An 8,341-nucleotide genomic window follows, 5' to 3' on the forward strand; every position below is an offset into this window, starting at 1 on the left:
GCAGTTGGCCTAATGACCCCACCTCCTAGTCAAGTTCCTGGTCCAGGGGACAATTTGCATATTAACCTTTTATTATATAGGTTTAAATACCTTTTTATTATCATTTTTCCATACACGTTTTGAACAATGTTTCCCAATATGCAGAAAACTCTGTTTGTGTTTGGTATTGTGGCTGTGTGTATGGTACATATATGGATTCAAAACTGAAGGATCAAAAACAAAAGATAAAACGAATGAGGAATCCACCCCCAAGTACAGTAGTGCGCTTAACTGTGGGAAGGGGGAGCTTTCAGGATGCGTTAACAAAAGTTTTCTGATGAAGAGCCTGTTTTGGACTTGAAATGAAGGACAGTTAATTCTACTCTAAGCTTCAGTAGTGATAGTTACACTGGGGTCTGATTATATTTTATAATGATACCAGCGAGGGTAATTAAAAAAAATGTTTTATCGGCTTTATGAAGGGGTCATTGTGTGACCTGCATGTTAAAAATCCACTCTCCAAAGAATTATCTGTGGTGAGACTATCACTGTTAGGTCAAGTTCTGCATTTGAAAGTGATTGGCTCCTCTCTGGGGATGATTGTCACAACTTGAATTATTTACAGTTAATCCCTCTGTAAGCCGGCTCTGAGTTATTTTTCTATGAAATCGGAGAATTGTGCAATATTCATATCTCACCTATAGAACATAATAGTGGGCAATAGCCTTGCCGTTATCTATGGATTAATTCAAATTTGATAGAATTATATCTCCCCAGGAGATAGGTTACGAGAGACTTTAAAAAGGACAGATTTCCATACTCACTTTGAACTTAGTCAGCTTTTCATAATGACCCCAGGATGGCGACAGGGCCCCCACTTCGAATCACCCAGGGCAGCAGACACAGTGCCCGCTCCTTTTTCCTCTCGGGCACAGGGCCTTGGCCATTGCCCTGCACAGAATGCCAGACTTGCGGTGCGGTGGTCAGAACGAAAAGGGACTTTCAAATCTCCCTAGTGTTCTCATCTTCCTGACTCCCCAAAGCATCTTTCATGCATCAAACCTCCTCTCCGCGCTTCTGCAGCCACGGGAAAAACTTGCATCTGTAATGTTGCACTGGGGAAATACCAAGGTGGGTTTTTCTTCCATTTGAAACGGAACTATAAAGTAAAGAGGTTACAACGTCAACTGTAGTGAACAAACCTGATTCCGGAAAGATTGTGAGGACATTGCTGCTTAGTCAGAACCACCACATATTTTCTGGTTTGCTTTTTCCTTTCTTTTCCTGCTGTTATTTATTTTTTACTTTTAACAGTTTACATGTTTAAAATAATAATTTTTAGAAATTAAATTCTTGTGTGATTTATGTATATTTCTATTTCGATCTAATTATATTTTGCATTGCTACCTAAAATAGGTAAAATATTTAATTGTACCAACATGTATGAGTTCAACCAGAAGTATTTTCAAGTCCTTAGTCTTGAGGTAGTTACCTAATTCTCCAAGACATGGGAAGATTTTTGTTTCGGTTGTGCATTACAACCTGCTTCTGTGAAAGTATCCATCCACCCATCCATCCACCCATCCATCCACCAATCCATCCATCCATCCATCCACCCATCCATCCACCCATCCGTCTATTCACCCATCCATCCACCCATCCATCCACCCATCCATCCATCCATCTATCCATCCATCCATCCATCCATCCATCCATCCATCCATCCATCCATCTATCCATCCACCCATCTATCTATCCATCCATCCATCCATTCATCCATCCATCCATCCATCCATCCATCCATCCATCCATCCATCCACCCACCCACCCACCCACCTATCCATCCACCCATCCATCCACCCATCCATCCACCCATCCATCCATTCATCCATCTATCTATCCATCCATCCATCCATCCATCCATCCACCCGTCCATCCATCCATCCATCCATCCATCCAATAAATATTTGATAGGTGCCTTCCATGGGCCCTGTACTGGTGGAATAAAGATAAACAAGGTCCATTTCATACTTTTAATCATCTCCCTTTCTTCTTATGGAAGAGACCAAGAGGTAAATAAGCGGCTATAATACTGAGTGCCAGGACTATGAGGTGCCCGTGCGTGGGGTGACTTAAGGGGCACATAGGGCGAGTTTCAATGCCATGACAGTCAGGGAAAGTGTGCAGATTTCATAGTAATGATACATTTACTTAAAAGGTATTTTTAGTTGCTCTCAGCCAAGAATTATTATACCTTTGATAGCTGAATTCACTTCCTCAGAGAATACACTGTGGGCAAACCTGGCTCTTTGCAGAGCTGGAAGAGAGAAACTGCTATTTGAGTTTAGGGAGCAGAACACACTGGCTATGGCTATTGGCTGCCTCTCAGCTCTGTTTTTTATAAAAGGGTGTTGGTGCGTGTTATATAGCCGAGCTGAGTAAATCCCATGCTCACCACTATCATTTACTGCACATGACACTGGCTTGTCCCCTCAATCACACAAGAAATTCACTCGGGAAGTGTACATCCCATTTTTACATTTCAGAAATAAATCCTTCACTTTGCACAATGCACAGACGAGGCTATGGCATTTAATCTAAGCATTCAGGATTATCTTCAGTCTTATAAATACTGGGCTACTTTATAGTGTGGCCACAAGATTCTTTTTTTAAAGGTCTTTTATTTTTATCTAGTAAAATGAGCCATTAGCTATACAGAGTCTTTATTGTTTTGAATTTAGAAATCTGTGTGTTTTATAATGTTAGTTTGCCTGCTAATGCAAAATGGAAAGACATATGTACACTGACTTTTTTTTTTTTAAGTCAATGTTCCTCGAAACAAATCATATTGTCCCATCACTGGAAATTTACAGGATACTCAATGTGTCAGTGAGTTGTAACAAATCTAATTTAAAAAAAGAAAGAAAGATGGAAGGAAAGGAAGAAAGAAAAGAAAGAGAAAGAGAAAGAAAGGAGAAAGTAAGAAAGAAAAAAAGAAAGGAAGAAAGAAAGAAGAAAGAAGAAAGAAAGAAGAGAGAAAGAAAGAAGAAGGAAGGAAGGAAGGAAGGAAGGAAGGAAGGAAGGAAGGAAGGAAGGAAGGAAGGAGGGAAGGAGGGAAGGAAGGAAGGAAGGAAGAAAGAAAGGAAGAAAGATGGAAGGAAAACTTGCCAAAACCCAGGGCAGTACTGCTCCTGGGACGGGCAGCCATGGCATTAAGCTGGAGTCCAAGGAGCAGTGACCACTGTGTGGGCTAATGAGTCAGGGCTGCCAACCTCACTCTTGGCTGTGGTTGTCTTTTTTTTTTTTTTTTTTTTTTTTTTTAATCTTTTAAAGAAATGTCCTTGAGCCACTTAAACTAAGCAACACACTTGTTCTTTATTAACAAACAGAGATCAGGAGACTCCGTTTGCTTTGGGAGTGAAGTCATTGGAACACAACCACCTGGCGTTTTGGACAGAAGGAGCCTTCTGTATGGAGAGCTGGGCCCCGTGGCTGTTTCGGAAGAGCACCAAGAAGGCTCCGAGGAAAGCCTCTTCCACCCTCCAGGCTGCGGTTTGGTCCGGATGAAGCCGGTGCTGGAGGAGGGCTAAGGGCTCCGTCTAAAGCACCGAGGAGCAGGTTTAAATGCTGGGGAGGGATCCTCCAGCCAAAGCTTTCCCAGCAATGCCCTTCGGTCCAGAGAGGAAATTCTAAGTTATTAGAATTTCTTGCTTTTTAAAGCATTTCTTAAAAATGTCTTGGGAAGCTGTTCTGTTTTTCAGATCCATCAATCTGATCACCTAGATTTATTAAAAAAATATTTGAGGTCGCCTGACTATACTGAGGGAGTGCAGGGAGCATCGGTTTCTGAATTATTCGTTAGCACATAGGCTAAAGCATCTTCTCTTCTGTGAAGGAGCATTGTGGGTCCCAAGCCCTGGAGCGTCTCTCAGGTTTGTCCTCCAGAAGGACATGCTACCCAAGTGGTCGCATTTTTTTTTTTTAATGTGGATATATTTTTCCTTTCTCCTCAGGGCAGGAATCAGAGATGTTTCATTTGCCACGAAGCTGCTAAAATCAAGCTCCAGGGCCTCTCACACCATGCGGCCAGCGGAGTGGCTGCGGGCAGGCGGAGTCCTGTGAACCAGGACTGAGTGGAGGGCACTGTTTGATTGGTCCCAGTGTGATTCTTCAGTTGGTTCACAGGCTCTTGTGCTTGTAATTAAGCTAAGATAAGTTGTGTGCTATAGGAATAGCTTGTAGTGATGTGCTTACCCTCTGATATGCTAGTACTTTGCAACGTAAAGTAGTTCAATAATAGAAGGGAAGAAGCAGAACTTTGCCTGTGGAAAAGTCCTCCAAATCATACAACTCTCTCTCTCTCTCTCTCTCTCTCTCTCTCTCTCTCTCTCTCTCTCTCTCTCTCTCCACACACACACACACACACACTCACACACACACACAGACACATACATACACATACACACATACACATGCTATTTATTAAGAATTGCCCCTCATTTGAAAACGATCATAAAAATGTTTATTAACATGACCAAAAATAAGTTTGAAATGGAAGGAAACAATTCTAAATGATCAATCATAGAAAAATGTCCCTTACTCATCCTGAAGTGATTTGGAGAAAAACAAGTTATCTATTTTATTTTTATTCATTTGTATTTTATCCTCACCCCTGATGTTTTAATTTATTTTAGAGAGAGGGGAGAGAGAGAGGGAGAGAGAGAGAGAGAGAGAGAGAGAGAGAGAGAGAGAGAGAGAGAGAGAGAGAGAGAGAGAGAGAGAGATCGGTTGCCTCCTACATGGGCCCTGACTGGGGATGGAACCTCAGTACGCGCTCTAGGAACTGAACCCGAAACCTTTTGCTGTAGGGGACGATGCTCCACCAATTGCGCCACCCAGCCAGGGCCCAATTACTTTCTAAAAGTCACCCCTAGATGAGTGGATGATCAAGGGCATGTAGCCCCAACATTTAAGAAATAAAAATACCCTAGAAGTTACTCACCAATAGAAAGTTGTTATTTTTATGTAATGTTTATTTGTCAGCTTTTAAAAAGTTATCATTTGTTGTGATTCTTTTCTCATTCTGAATAAATATTCTCTTTGTGTCTGACTTTGCATTAATGTTTTAAAAATAGGGTGCCCAAGTCATCCATCCCTGTCAACAATTCTTACAGTGTCTGGAAATTCAGTCCACAGCGCGTAGACTACCCAAGCTTTTCGTTTAATTTCTCTTTTTAAGGAACTCACCAGGAGCCACTTCACTCTTGCATTCTCTCAGGAAGTGAGAGCTCCCGCCGCCAGGGCTCACCCGAGGCCTGGGAGCAGCTGTGCTGGGAGAGCCAGGCATGCCTCCTCCAGGTCCCTCCAGGGAGGCCCAGGGCTCCCCTTCTCCACCCGGCCCAGGCTTGGGGAGGATGGCTTCTGGTGGGCCTGGGTATTTCCGATAACCGAGATTCTGACCGAAAGCAATTTTGTACTAAAAAACGATTCTTAAACGTTGAGGCCTTGCAGTCCCGAGTCATCCGTCCTAAGCTGATCAGTTGGGATCGTATAGGCTGCTCTTCTGAAGGGTGACTGGTGTCTCCATGGACAGAGGCGGTAAGAGAAGTTTTTAAGCATCTGGGTGATGCTTAATGGTTGTGGCAGATTGAATTGTTTTGTAGGAAGAAAAAGATTAGTGGATATTGAATTAAAAAAAAGGCTAAAATCTTTTATTTCTTAAAATCTTTTCTGCCCTCCCTGAGCTCTGACTCCTTGGTGTGCAGAATGAGGAACCAGTCCACGTGGAATCTGAGAGGCCCAGCAAGGGCCGCACGTCCTCCGCATGAATAATTAACTGGGAAGCGCATGCAAAATTCATGGCTGGGAATTATTAAAGTGAGTTGCAAAGGGAGGGAGTAGCTACAAACTGAAGAAAAAGAAATCGTTCAGCTGATGGCCTTTCCTTCATTTATTTATGGAATCAATTAAAGGAAACTATTCATCGTGGGCAGCGACACATGGCCGGTGAGCGGGCAGCAGCTCAGGTGAGCGGTGCCGTTGTATGATTGAAGCGGTCAGGGACTCAGTGGCTCCAGTGCATTCTGCCGGGACCTTGGCTGTCTTATTTAGCGTCACAACCGGCAACTGATTTCTGTTGTTGGAGGGCTTCACTTTTGTGGAAGGGATTGTAATCCCGGGTTCTAGAAAAAGCTATTGAACAAATAACCATATCCTGGCAGATGCTGCTTTCCTGCCCCTAGCCAGTACTAACGGCAAGGCATAGAGCTCGGAATGTTACTGGTGGCGATATTAATTATCATCATAAAACTTCAGCAAAGAGAGGCATGGATGATAAAGAACTGCTAGTTATAGGACGCCAGTAACTGAAGATGGTGTAAGAGGACAATACCTATAATAATATGTCTGCTCCCAGATGTTCCTATTTGTATGAAGGGATACTCCCCCCACCTCTTACACCCTGGATGGTAGGGGACCCTGAGAGCCTAATCCTCCTAAGTCTCAAGGGGGTTCCTTCCACACCAGGAGACTCACTAAGTTTCTGAGGAAGTAAGACGTGGTTCGATGTGACACTGAACTACGCCTACCGGGTGTAGGAGCTCAGTGCTACACAGCCCTTCCCATTGGATAATGCACCCACTGCCCCCTTTTCTTAAATAAATTCAAACTTTCTGTTTCCACCATCTAAGATGGCTATTTAACCTGTCCTCTCCCACTACCATGTTAAGCTTTTACTGTTAAATACAATCTATTTGCATAAAAGTCTAAGCAACCGAACAACCGATCACTATAACAGCGCACTGACCACCAGGGGGCAGACGTTCAATGCAGGAGCTGCCCCTGGTGGTCAGTGTGCTCCCACAGCCAATCTGCTGGCCCTGATGACCCTGATTGGGCTGGCTGGCCAACCTCCTGGGGCCCCTCCCTCTGCCAGCCAACCTCCAGCAGCCCTGATCGACCCTATGGCTGGCCAGGCCGAGAGACCCCACCCATGCATGAATTCATGCACCAGACCTCTAGTTTCTTATGAATAAGGAAGGCTGATACTCTGCCTGCATGGATGGGCCACAAATACATGGGTAGACACATGTTTCTAGGTAGGCGTCTTGAAATTCTGAGTTATAACTATACCTGTTGGACTTCAAAGTGTGAATCGCTGTTCTAAAGATGAATGGCAAAGATTGCAGACGTATGAAAACGGCAGTCACGTTGTTTATCTACTTTACATGGTCAGGATCGCATGGGAGCCCAGCTCGCCTCTCACCCCCGTTCTCCTGAGCACTGTAGCTGGGACTGCTGCTGAGTGAGCTGGGTCCGGTCCTAAGTAGGTGAGAAAAGCTTTCCTCTTCCTGCCCCAGATTTGCGACCAGGACACAGGAGGGTGGATGTTACATTTAAAAAATGGAATAGCAAAGGATTACAAATGTTACCTGTTTCCCAAAACAAACTGGAGTTAATAGTTTCCATTTGTCTAGACATTTTAATTTAGAATGCTTTCATATATTATTTGCTAATGCCCCAATTCTGGCGTAAAAGGCAGGTATCATTTCCCATCATTTCACAGACAGAAGACTGACTCTTGATGGGGTTGAGAGACGCCTCTGGGGAGGACAGATCAGAACTGAGACTCGGCCAAGGTCATGAATGTTCACCGCATTGCTCTCTGCTTTGCCACAGTTAACCCTCGGCCAATAGCCACTCCTAAAGCACCGTCTGTCGCATTCTGAACACCAGGACAGGCTCAGAATGGGAGCTCAAGGCCGAAACTCAGAAAAAGTCCTGTTTTAGTCCCGGCATTGTCTGACCTGAGGTGTGTGTGTGTGTGTGTGTGTGTGTGTGTGTGTGTGTGTGTGTGAACAGTCACCCTGGTCTGTGGGCTGAGAAGAGGAAGCAGACACAGAAGCAGGCGTGGAACCAGGGGAGACACCATGTGGGAGGGGCGAGAAGGGGAGGGTAGCATGAGTGACAGCCATGGGGTTCCTGTAAGCACAGCTGGTGAAGGTGTTCCTAAGATCCTCCTGTTTCTTTTGATGATACATTCCCCGTTTTTTATTTTAATGAAGTAGTTTTTGTTGTTGTTTCATGTGATTAGCATACCCTGTTCCAAAGACACCCCGTGTACAGTCTGGTAAAAAGGATGGACATTAAACAAGTAATTTCTCCAAAGCCTGGCAAGAGTAGGGGAACCCCCCAGGAAAAGCTGTGCTGTGATGGTTTGTCCATCTGTTCTGTCAGCCTGAAAGCAGCGAGCCAGCGTGAGAGGCAACACGCACTTACTTAAGGTCAAAGAAGAGCTCCTTGGGAAGCACCGTTTCAGGCCAAAACCCAAAAAGTGTTGTGATTCGAGGGTGAAGGCAAGAGT

Source organism: Pipistrellus kuhlii, unplaced genomic scaffold (genome assembly GCF_014108245.1).
Source record: "Pipistrellus kuhlii isolate mPipKuh1 unplaced genomic scaffold, mPipKuh1.p scaffold_m20_p_6, whole genome shotgun sequence".
Classification (NCBI taxonomy): Eukaryota; Metazoa; Chordata; class Mammalia; order Chiroptera; family Vespertilionidae; genus Pipistrellus; species Pipistrellus kuhlii.